Raw genomic sequence first — 13113 nt, 5'->3', positions numbered from 1 at the left:
AAAGTTTAAAAAGATTCAATCTCAGTACCTGTTTGCCACATCTATTAATTAATTGTTGAATTGATTTTTTTAACATTAAATGAATTGCACATCTTAATTAATTAGTTCAACCGTACATGTAACTATAGTTAGTAGGTGAACTCGTGAAATTTAGTTAAATAGTGCTATGACTATCAACCTACTTAAAAGTCAAATGCATGCTTCTCTTTTTCTTTCGTTTTTATTTAAAACCTTTATGTTTGACCGATTAACAAAGACAGTAATTGTGGTTTAAAAATTTACAAACAGGGATTCTGTACTGTGTGCAGTTTAAAAATAGAGTTATTCTGTCAAAAATTATTATCGTGATTATTTACTTTAAAAGAAAACGATTTGGAGTAATTAAGAAGACTGATTTTGTAAATTACTCAAAATACATGCTGACTTTGCAAATGCGGTCTGACCTTTTGTAAAACTTCTGCCGTTTAACCGATTTGCAAAGACAGTTTTCGTGATTTAAAAATTTGTAAACATGGGTTCTGTGCTATGTGCAATTTAGAAATAAAGTCATTCTATCAAAAATTGTTGTCGTAATTATTTACTAAAAAATGGAGCGATTTGGAGTAATTAAAAATGTTGACTTTGCAAATTACTCAAAATACGGTCTGATTTTACAAATTAACTAAACCATACGTATTGTTTGATTAAAAAATTAGGTTACGTATCCTTTAATTGAAAATTTTACAAAGCACATAACTCCTACTTGTAAACTTTTAAACCACGAAAACTGTCTTTGCAAATCGACCAAAGCACAAGGTTTATTTTTTAAACTACGGAAACTGTCTTTGCAAATCGATCAAGCCACACTAGTAATTTTCACATTTTAATAATATACTGTTTAATGTTTAACTTTTATTCTATTCAACAGTACTAGTTTAGTTCTTTATAGATGAATTAAATTGTTTAATAATTAAAATATTTATTAAAATACGAAAACTAACAATATGTTAGGTAAAAGTCTAAGGACTAATAAATTATTTATCCTATTTAAAATGATATCTACCACCAAGTTGCTTAACTGCTAGTATCGCGTGGAGTGTGCGATATTACCATAGTAAAATAAGGAGTTAATCATTGAGCAAGTTGAGGCGGTAGAAAAATTGTTTTCAAAATTAAAGGAGTTATTATCATCTTCTATCTGAAGCTGATAGTAATTATATATAGAAAATAAGAATATAGTCAACTAAATTGGAATAAAAAAATAAACAGCAATAACATTATAGGCAACATACTGGTCCAATATCATGTAGATATCATTCACTTTGGCCCAAATCCAATACTTTAGACTCACGGCTTTAAAAAGCGTCTACATGTATTGGATACTCACCTTACCAATAAGCCACAACCACTCTTTCCATTTCCAATATGAGATTCAGTTTATTTATGCTCCATCATCATCCCTTAGGACCACTCATTGCTCATGCATTCTACCCTGGCGCCCTAATCTTTTTTTTTTCATTTCAATACTTTTTTTATACTATTTTTTTAGTCCGTTTTTTCAACTACTGTATTTTGTTGGATAAATATTTTTTATGAAATTAATAATAAGTATTGAATTAATTATTTTATTGGGTGAAAATGATTAAATGTATATTAATTGAGTGAGTGTATAAATTTTATGACAAGTGGACTCGATAAAAATTGAAAGTACGAAATGATTATAATCGTGTATTATTTATAGTTGTTATTTATGTACATGTGACAAATGTAAGTAACAAACCGTTGTATGTGGACAACACTCTCTCTATTCAAGAACCAATACCTTAACCGGAATATGAAGCTACTACTCATGCGCGCTACTTCTCAATGTATCCCTATCTAGACATGATTTTCAAGACGTACAATGTGCAATCCCTCTTTTTAGCAATAAGTTCGAATCCTTTAACATCCGGGTTTAGGCCATCTGGCCCAAGTGCCAATCGTGGGCCTAATGGATAGCATTTACATGCCATCAATAATATATGATATATATGCAACAAAAATGATAATTATGTCAAACTTGTAATATCAAACAAATTATCTGTGCAAATCGTATTTTCATCCTATACTTCCATGGACAAATCCAGGAAGGTTTAGGAAAGGGGGATTGAGCACCCAACTATTAAAAAAAAGGACGTATGGACCGTCTAAACGCTCAAAGTTGAGAATCCGTTCCGATTTTCTTTGATTAATCTATCTAGGCGTTTTTGTGACTTTTAGGTGATTTTTAGCCGTATGGGTTCCGTCTAGATGCTGCCTAAACGACGATAAAAAAACATTTTTTTTATTCTGAATTCATTTTTTGCCTTATTATAATTCATTTTTAAGTTGTTTCAATAATATTGTTGTTGAAATGTTGATGTTTTCCTATTTTAAAAATATACATATTTTTCTTTATTAAATAATTTTATATTATTATTGTTTGATAGTATCATACATATTTTAATTGAATTTATATAATAATTCATTAATTAACAAATAAAAAATAGAAAAATGTAAATCCGATTAATCCTAACTAATTTCTGATATAGGACCTTATTCGTCTGACTAGCGCCTAGCTATTCTTACAATTTTAGCATCCACTGGTCATCCGAAAACGTTAAACATTTTATGGAACTGTGAAGAGACTTGAAATGACTTATGCATCTTTATCATGCCTCCCTTTGTGTACCGCACCAAGTCTTTTCTTGCCTGCTTGCCCTTTTACTTTAGCTAATATCTTGCTTGATTAAGTGGAACATGCTTGCAAGGAACTACTTTCCCATATTTCATGGCTTTCTTTTTCTATTGTAAATGGGTAAATTACATCCATTGCCACTTAACTTTTCCTCAATTAATAATATCATTGTTGTTAAATTTTAAAAACCCAATATAAAAGTCACTTAATTTTATACTTTCTAATTATATTTTATTAAACTTCAATTAACGTCTTAAAATGATCGTTGATGATCTCAAAATAAAAAAATTCTTAAAAATTTGATACAGATCGGTTTTATCTGAATTCGTGACGTGTTAGTTTTAATCGTAAACTAACAAAGATGTTCTTCTCTAGCTCAACTAGAAGGAGTGAATCCCAAGTTTCATGGACTAAATCCATAGGAATATGAAATCCTCATTGTTGAAGGTGAAAACCTTAACAAGCTTCTTGAAGAAGTTTAATATTTGATTGATAAAAAGTTAAACATTACAAAGAGAAAGAGATGAATTTATATCATCTCAAAAACCCTAATTGCCAAATTACATAAAGGGCAAATTACATAGCTAATTAAAACATAAAGATAAGGGGTAAATGGGTGAAATATAAAGGGGTGGCATGGATGGTAAATAGGGAGTGGCATGGTTGTAATAAGGGAGTGGCAAAGGTGTAAATAAGGAGTGGCAGGATTGTAAATAAGGAGGAAGCTGGAGTAAGGAGCAAGTTCCTTAAGCTGAAGGCACGCGGGGCGTGCCTAATTCCACGCGGGGCGTGGGTTGGCTGTTGAGCTCTTCTTCGGATCAGTACCCATTCTACGCGGAGCGTGCCCAAATCTACGCGGAGCGTAGGCTTTTAAACTGAAGGCACGCGGAGCGTGCCTAATTCTACGCGGAGCGTGCCTTGGCTGTTGAACTCTTCTCTAGATCATTTCTTCTTACACGCGGAGTGTGTTTTAACTCTACGCGGAGCGTGTCCGGTCCAAGCCCTGCGTAGGTGACCTCCTGGACTTCTCTTTGGATCAAACCCTCAAGTACGCGGAGCGTGTAATAACCCACGCGGAGCGTGTCCCACATGTTGTGTGGCACAGTTTGGCCTCCTTGCTCGCTTGTTGCTCGTGCTAGATTCTTCCTCCGACTTCCCTCGTCCGGACCCGATCCTAGGGAAAGATGCCCCGCATCATACACTCTCTCTTAAAAAGAACTTGACCCCAAGTTGTTTGCCACATATTGATGAGACGTGTTCGTTGTGAATGAACCCAAGTCCTCAAATCGAACCAAAGTGTTGTTCGAGATGAATTCAAGAAGTCCACTCCACATATTGTCGGACTCACCTTCTCCTCACGAGCTTTTCCCCATATCTCCACAAGTTCCTCACCCCGGACTTCATTTTCTGTGGTACTCATCTCCCAATCTCCACCAATCTCGGATGCTCTACCAACATCAAATGGTATGTCTTGGCGAAGCTTGTCAAACCACTTCCCAACAAATGCTTGGATGGTCATTGAACGCCCCTCACTTCGTTGAATGGACCATCCATGGGTCCTCTTGATCTCCCCATCGCGAACTTGAGGAATCAACACAATCTTCTCCCGCTCTTGGCCTACCTCAAATGGAAGGTCCCGACGACATGTATCAACCCAATTAGGCTCAATCCCACACATGCTCTTCAAAACCCCAATATGGCTTTGAGTCGAATATGCCCGGACCTCTATATACCTCACGCCATCAACCCGGATGCTAGGCTCAACCTTCACTTGCTCATAGCCGACCTCGAATGTCATGTATCAGTGCCATATATCAACCCAAATTGGAGCGATCCCTTGAGTACTCTCCACAACCCAAACATGATTTTGAATTGAATAGGCCCAACCTTCGGTTTTACTCACTCCACTAACCCGGCTATCATGCTCAATCTCTCATTGCCCATAGCCCACATTAAACGGAATATCCCGGCGACATTTGTCAACCCACATCATTGTGAACCCAAGCACACACATAGTAGCTCCTCCCTCACCTTGGGTTAACAATCTCGGAACTTCAAGACTTGCCACTTTACTAACTTGGCCATCAATCCCCAAGTCTGGAATTTCTTCTACCTTCTCAACATCTCTCGGGTGGCTATCCCCATTCATCAAAGACTTCATAAACCCCACTCTCTTTATCACAAGATCGCTTCCTATTGACTTCTCATAGGGTTGATGCTTCCTCAACAAGCACCACATATACCCACACACATACATGTCAATAAGGCTCCACATAGTGAGTTCCGAATCTACCAAGTCTTGACATCCTTCCATCTTCTCTATATTCCACAGGAAGCCATTCCCCCTCAACAAACAATCCCCAAAGCCCACAACAAGATCAACCCTCATGGTCCCATCATAGGAAGTGTTCTCCCTCAACATAAAGCTCACATTTCTCACAACAAGCTTGCCTCTCATAGGCTTATCATAGGGAAGGTTCTCACTTAATATAGAGTCCACATTCCTCACGACAAGATCATCTCTCACGGGCTCATCATATGGAATGTTCTCCCTCAACATGAAGCTCACACTCCTCAAAACAAGATCACCTCTCATGGGCTCATCATAGGAAAAATCCTCCCTCAACATAAAACTCCCATTCCTCATGACAAGATCACCACCCATGGGTTCACCATATGAAAGGTCCTCCCTCAATATGCACATCCAATATAAATATTTCAACAAAGCACAAAAGAATAAGTTTAGATTTTACCCAATGAGTGACTCGGTTCTTTTGCATGTGGCATGTGCTAGGCATCTCGGTGCTATCAATAGGCTTTATAGAGAAACCTTCATCCTCCTCTCTAGATCTCAGTTCACCATATGTAGAGCTAGGTGCAATATCTCCCGGATCTTATGCTATGTCTCGTGGTAGCCTTCTCAAAGGTGGAAGCCCTTTAAGAAGCCCTTTAGGTGGCTCGTTGGAAGACATGTGTTTGTCACCCTCGGACATCGGCTCAACTTCCTCACTTCCAACTTCGCTACCCCCTTTCTCAACCTCATTCTCCTCTTTGGATTTGACTTCACTAGGAGAGTGGCTAGCTAGCTCATCCATGGAACCCAAGCAAGATGATTTAATGTCTCAACTGTTCCACCAATGCACCCATTCACATTCAACTCCCGAGTTGGACAATCTTCTAAAGTGGTCTCCATTTTCTTACTAGGAGAACTCTTCAAAGGTGTAAGGACATATCGGATTCCGCCTTTGCATATAGTGCAGGAGTTGCTTCTTCCTGCATGTGAGGCATCACAATCAAATTGCCATGGCCTACCAAGTAGCACATCACAAGCACCCATCTCCACAACATCACACATAGCTTCATCCCCATAAGCTCCAATAGAGAAAGGAACTTTACACCAATGAGTAACTTGAAGTTTCCCCACCTCGTTGACCCAACCAAGGCGGTAAGGTCTAGGATGTGGCTTGGGAACCAACCCAAACTTGATCATGGAGGACCGACTAATGATATTCACTTGGCTTCCTCCGTCGATCACCATCTCACACTTCTTCCCAAGAACTAAGCATCGAGTTCTAAATAATCGATGACGTTGGCTAGGCTCCTCTTCACTAGGCATTGGCACCTTAGTCACCAAATACACATTGCGCTCATTGCCATCATCATCAACTTCATAGGTGTCTTCATACTCAACACTTCCCGACTCTTCCTCATCTTGGAACCGATTCTCTTCATCATCACAAGCATCTTCATTTTGGTTCCACCCAACATTCCCCGACTCATAGTCATCTCGGAACCGATCTTCATCATACTCATAAGTGTCTTTGTTTCGGTTCCACCTAATATTTCCCGACTTATAATCATCTCGGAACCGATCTTGATCATCATAAGCTTCTCCGCTTCGGTTCCACTCTGCATTTACCAACTCATCATCATGATGGAATCTACCTCCATCATACTCATAGATATCTTCATGGTAGTTCCATTCAACACCTCCAACTCATCACCACAATAGAATCTACTTTCATTATCTTCATAAGGAGCCCCGTGTCGATCCCACTCAACACGCCGATGCCCATTCTCATCATAGTAGACCCCATCTTCGTCTTCCTCATGAGCGGCCCTATATTGGTTCCACTCAACTCTTTGACGTTCATCCTCCTCATGGTAAACTCTACCATCTTCATCATAATCAAACTCATATGCACTATGACAAAGTTCACCATCCTCACAGATTTCATATTCGGAAGCGTGCTCTCTCTCTTCAACCTCATCCTCGAATTTGCCTTCACAATAATCATGTTCCCCATTTCTTTCTAGCTCATTCTCGGATTGGTTCTCCTCTTCATCAATCTCCTCTTCTAACTCCTCTTCTTCATGGTTGTAGTTAAATTCATTTCCATCTTCATCCACGATCCGTCTTTTCCCATGACCTTTCGTTTCCTTCCACTTCTCCTTATAGTTCAAGCCGACCAACTCACGTGCCAAGCCGCTTGAATCACAAGACATGCAACCACCCAACATGGTTGAACCACCAACGTGTCTCCCATCACCATAGCCATCAACCTCCACATATAGACTAACTTCTTTATGCACCTTAAAGAGAGTAATAAGCCCAAGGTCATTCTCCCCTTCCTCAAGGATAATACCCCCACTTTCCTCACACACACAAGTAAAGTTAGGCTCAAAGGGCATTTTATCAAACACATGGGGAGCATCCCTTGCAACATGGGTTTCCCTAACATGCTCACCTACAAACAACCTCTCCTCCTCATCCATACATGCATTTAAATCCTCATCAACAATTTCATTAACAATAAATCCACAATGAGAACTTAAATCTACTTCAACACCATAAACAACCAAATCCCCACTAATAATAGGCATACCCACAACTTCTACATCAAGAGTTGAAAGTTTTGGATTTACCTCTTTATTGTATAATAGAGGACAGATTTGGGATGAATCCGTAGGAGGCAAAATAGTGGTTGCCCTTTGGAGCCTCTTCATCTCTTCATGCTCCAAGTCCTCCCTTATCTTTCTTAGTATTTTATCATATAGGAGCTCCGTCTTCCTCAGCTCGGCTCCAAGACGTTCCTTTAAAGCTTGTGACAAACTCGGTGGATCCATAGTCGAAAGAAGTCTCCGTTCAAGAATAACGATCGGCTCTGATACCAACTGATACTGGTCGGTTTTATCTGAATTCGTGACGTGTTAGTTTTAACCGTAAACTAACAAAGATGTTCTTCTCTAGCTAAACTAGAAGGAGTGAATCCCAAGTTTCATGGACTAAATCCATAGGAATATGAAATCCTCATTGTTGAAGGTGAAAACCTTAACAAGCTTCTTGAAGAAGTTTAATATTTGATTGATAAAAAGTTAAACATTACAAAGAGAAAGAGATGAATTTATATCATCTCAAAAACCCTAATTGCCAAATTACATAAAGGGCAAATTACATAGCTAATTAAAACATAAAGATAAGGGGTAAATGGGTGAAATATAAAGGGGTGGCATGGATGGTAAATAGGGAGTGGCATGGTTGTAATAAGGGAGTGTCAAAGGTGTAAATAAGGAGTGGCAGGATTGTAAATAAAGAGAAAGCTGGAGTAATGAGCAAGTTCCTTAAGCTGAAGGCACACGGGGCGTGCCTAATTCTACGTGGAGCGTGCCTTGGCTGCTGAACTCTTCTTTGGATCATTTCTTCTTACACGCGGAGCGTGTTTTAACTCTACGCGGAGCGTGCCCGATCCAAGCCCTGCGTAGGTGACCTCCTGGACTTCTCTTTGGATCAAACCCTCAAGTACGCGGAGCGTGTAATAACCCACGCGGAGCGTGCCCCACATGTTGTGTGGCACAGTTTGGCCTCCTTGCTCGCTTGTTGCTTGTGCTAGATTCTTCCTCCGACTTCCCTCGTCCGGAACCGATCCTAGGGAAAGATGCCCCGCATCAAAATTATGTTATTCTAAGCAACTTTAGAATTTTTACTCTAGAGCATTATTCCATTAGAATTGTCCGGTTAAAAATAATTGTAATAATAATAATCTGCTAACCATTGTGAAGTCGGATGAAGATCGTCCGACTTTTTTATATCCCTGTGTAACTTAAGCATTAAGCTTGGGTTATGTTTCTCAAGGAAAATCAGATGAACTTCATCCGACGTTTCTTTGTAAAGAAGTCGGATAAAGTTCATCCAACTTCATTGTATTTATTTATTTATTATTTTTAAAATAAAAATAAAAATAAAAAAGTCGGTTAAGATGAGGACCCTGTTCTTTTTTACTTAATTTCAGTATAAGTAAGTTCAATTCAGTTCAGTTAATTTAATTTCAGTAATTATCTTTATTTATTATAATTATAATTATTTATATATAATTTATTATTAGTATATATAATTCATCATTATTTATTATAATTATAACTATTTATATATAATTTATTATTATTTATATTCATCATTATTTATTATAATTATAATTATTTATCTATAATTTATAATTTACTTATTATAATTGATATATAATTTATAATTTAGTATTATTTATATATAATTCATCATTATTTATTATAATTATAATTATTTATATATAATTTATATATAATTTATAATTTAGTATTATTTATATATAATTCATCATTATTTATTATAATTATAATTTTTCTATATAATATATCATTTATCATTATATATATATATAATATATCATTATTTATTGTAATTATAATTATTTATATATAAAAATATATCATTATATATATTTTTTATTATAGTTATAATTATTTGGTGCAGTACAGTTAAGTTAAGTTCACTTAAGTTAAGTTATGTTCAATAGCATCCAGTTCAGTTAATTTAATTTCAGTTAATTTAATTTAATTTAATTTCAGTCAAAAAGAATAGGACCGAGATGAAGAAATCATTGGATGACTACCTTAAGCATGTTTTTATTTATAAAAAATTACAAATCCGACTTCTTTACAACGGGAAGTCGGATAAATCCAACTTCCTTGTTGGGATGTGCAACCCAAGCTTTAATGCCTGGATTACACATGTCGTAAATATCCTATTTTTTTTACAGTTTTGAAGTCGGATGAACTTCGTCAGACTTCACAATGGTTCGCAGAGCTCTATCACTTCAATTATTTGTAACCGGACAAGTCTAATGGAATAATGCTCCACAGAGTAAAAAGTTGCAACTTTAATTCTTCAAATTTTTTTGTTTGAGGTCATGTTGTTTGGTTAAGAGGGAGAAAGTGAATGTTTAGAAAGAGAAAACTCCGGAAATAGTAATTTTGAAAAATAAAAAATGTATTTCTATGGTAAATGTGGTTCTAAGTAACTTTAATTCTTAGACGATTTCATTTTGAGGGCATCAACGGTCATTTTGAGTCCTTTATTGAAGTTTAGTGACCATAATGTTAGAAAATATAAAATTGACTGACTTTTATATTACATTTTAAAGTTTAGTGACTATACCATGAAAATGAGTAAAGTTTAGTAGCCATAGGTGTAATTTACTCACTGAAAATAGTATATTTAGGGTATTTGGTTAGGATTGATAAATAGGTCAGTGGAAAAGACAAACATTTTGAATGGATTATGAAATAAATATTACCGAATAATAGATAAGCGAATAAACATCAACATTTTGGATAGGTTAGAGGGTTAATTGTACTTTAAACCAAGAAAAATCAACTAACATCTATTACTTATCAGCAATGTTCTAAAAATCGAATCAGCCAAACCGGCGCCTAAACGGGGATTTCACAATACTGTGTCGGTATCCTCAAATTGGGAGGTGTAAATCAGTTTATCGGTTTTTAATAGACTTAGGCAACCCTTACAAAAAAAATCTGATTATTAAATTTTATGTCAATATTTTTAATTTGAAATAAAATATTAAATAATCTAAAACTAAAAGAAAAAACCTAAAACTATTAAATATTATTTTTAAAAATATAAATGTTATTTTGTTTGTAGATGTTTATTGTTTAAGGACATTAATATAATCAATATATATATGATGTGCACATTTATATCACGTGACTACAAAACAAACTATATATAGATATAATTTTAAGGGTAAATTCCAAAAAAAAAAACAAATTCATATGGTTAATTTTTTTTTTGTTAATTGCATACGTGTGGAATTTTTTTTTCCACAAGGAGAGGACTGAGGGGTTTTTTTTTTTAAAGGAGGATTGAGGTTTTTCGTTTTGTTAAAAACGAAGATCTTTCAGATTGACATTGTTAAAATGATCGTTGACGATTTCAATTTTTTTTTTTTTTTCAAGAATTGATAATACTCTAAGAAACTTTAATTCTTCATCTTTTAAATTTTTGTGGCCATTTAGTTGTTGTTTGATGAGGAGAGAGAAAGTGAGTGTTTAGAGAGAGAAAGCTGCAAAAAATGACAGTTTTGGAAAATAAAAAACGTGATTCTATAGTAAATTTAATACTCAACAACTTTAATTATTGAAAATTTTGATTTTAAGGTTGTCAATGATCATTTTTTTAGTACCAAACTAAAAGATATTCGTTTTTAGTAAATCGAAAAACTTTAGTGATCTCATGGTCGCAAAAAAATCAAAGAAATACAATTGATAAAAAGTCTAACCATAAAGTTTTTTTTCTTTGAATTTACCCTAATTTTAAATTATGAAAAATACAATTTCAAACGCATATGACATAAATAACACTCTTAATATTCACAATTTTTTTTGCTAATCAAGAATTTAATATATATTAATTTAATTGATGGATGCTAAATGTATTAAATTAAAAGATGAAAGACTTCATTAACAAAAAAAATTGAAAACACCAAAATTAACAAAAAAGAAAATTAATATTAAGGGCCTAAAAATGCTTTTATCATATCCTAATAAAGTTGATTAGATATGCCACATTCGTTTTGTCTTGAATTTTGTTCTCAAATTATCTTTCAATTACTTGGAATAATTCATACTAATGTTTTCAACTTGATTTGATTTCTTTTCATATGTCAAAAACTTTATTTCTTGCTTTAGTAGTGAATATGCATAATAAGTTTGTGTTTTGTTTAGGAATAAGTTACCAAAGTCTATTTTTGGAATGCTCATTATTAGCGACGAGTTTCGTCGATAAATCTATTTTTTTTCTTTCAGAATCTGAGAGTCGACGAACAATCCGCGACCTCCTGTAATTACACCATAGTAAGTAGTGGTGGAGTAATGTTATCATCATTGGAGTGCAAAAAAAAAAAATTAAAAAATAAAAAATAAAACATCATTACCTTCCCCGAATTTGTTGTGCACTTGCATGTAGTATCCATAGCTCCATTGTTTCAGTTGTTTCTTACTGAGAGTCGTCTGGAACCATCCCTTCTAGGATGATGTCCAACGGCCGAGAGTGAAACAACCATGTTCTCTCTCTCACTCTCTCTCTCTCTTTGTCCATAGATTCCCAGACTCTTTTTCTTTATCTCTTTACAGTTCGTCTCTGTATATTTTACACTCTTATAATCAGGGGTAGAGACAAGGGGCCTCCGCTAGGTGTTGCTCTCTTCAAAAGATTGAGGTTGAAGGAGCAAGATGACACCCTTTATTAAAGCAGTCCATCATTGAGTTGAGTGATTGGAAATTCTTGTTGTTGAAGAAAGTCATTTCAAAAGAGCTAATTTTTTAGTGATCTCATTTATTGTAAGAATATTGACTTTTTTTTTTTTAGGTTTTAATGTGTTACCAAGAGTCTGAAATTTAAATTATAGAAGTTTAAGATTAATTCACTTCTTTAACTCACTTTGTTGCCTCAATTCAAATAGAACGAGATTGATATTTAACTGATTAAATCTTTCTTTTCTGTTGCTACTAAATTTTATTTTACTTCAAAACAAAGTCATTTACGGGGAATTGTTGGAATAATGACTTGTTGTAAGTCTTTTATTGGAAATTTTTAAAATGGTTAAAACATATATTAATTTTGGTAGCTGTTACCATTTCTTAGGCCAATTTTCTTTTGGCCTACCAAAGGCCAAAGCGACGTCGGTTTGGCTTTAGTAGTCCAAGATAAAAATAATCAGTCCTTTTCTGTTAACTAAAAATTCAAAAATTTATATATAAATTCACTTTTAAATTTTTTATCTATAATTATATCAAATAATGATTTTAAATTATGTCAAACTAGTAAAATCAGTACTTTTAATATATTTTAAGAACTAGAATTTATAAATTAGAAGTCTAGAATATATTTTCCAGGGTTTATAATTTATGAATTGGGATCTAGAATATATTTTCTAGGGTTTATGATTTATGAATTGGAGTCTAGAATTTTTAAATTATGATATAAAATCATAATATATAGAAAATAACGACATATTAAAAATTAAATTTGGTGATATGACTTAGTTGTAATTTTGTAATTAATTATGATATTCATGTATTTGACC

This window comes from Euphorbia lathyris, chromosome 8 (assembly GCF_963576675.1).
Source record: "Euphorbia lathyris chromosome 8, ddEupLath1.1, whole genome shotgun sequence".
NCBI classification, from domain to species: Eukaryota; Viridiplantae; Streptophyta; class Magnoliopsida; order Malpighiales; family Euphorbiaceae; genus Euphorbia; species Euphorbia lathyris.
Note: the sequence above shows the minus strand (reverse complement) of the source record.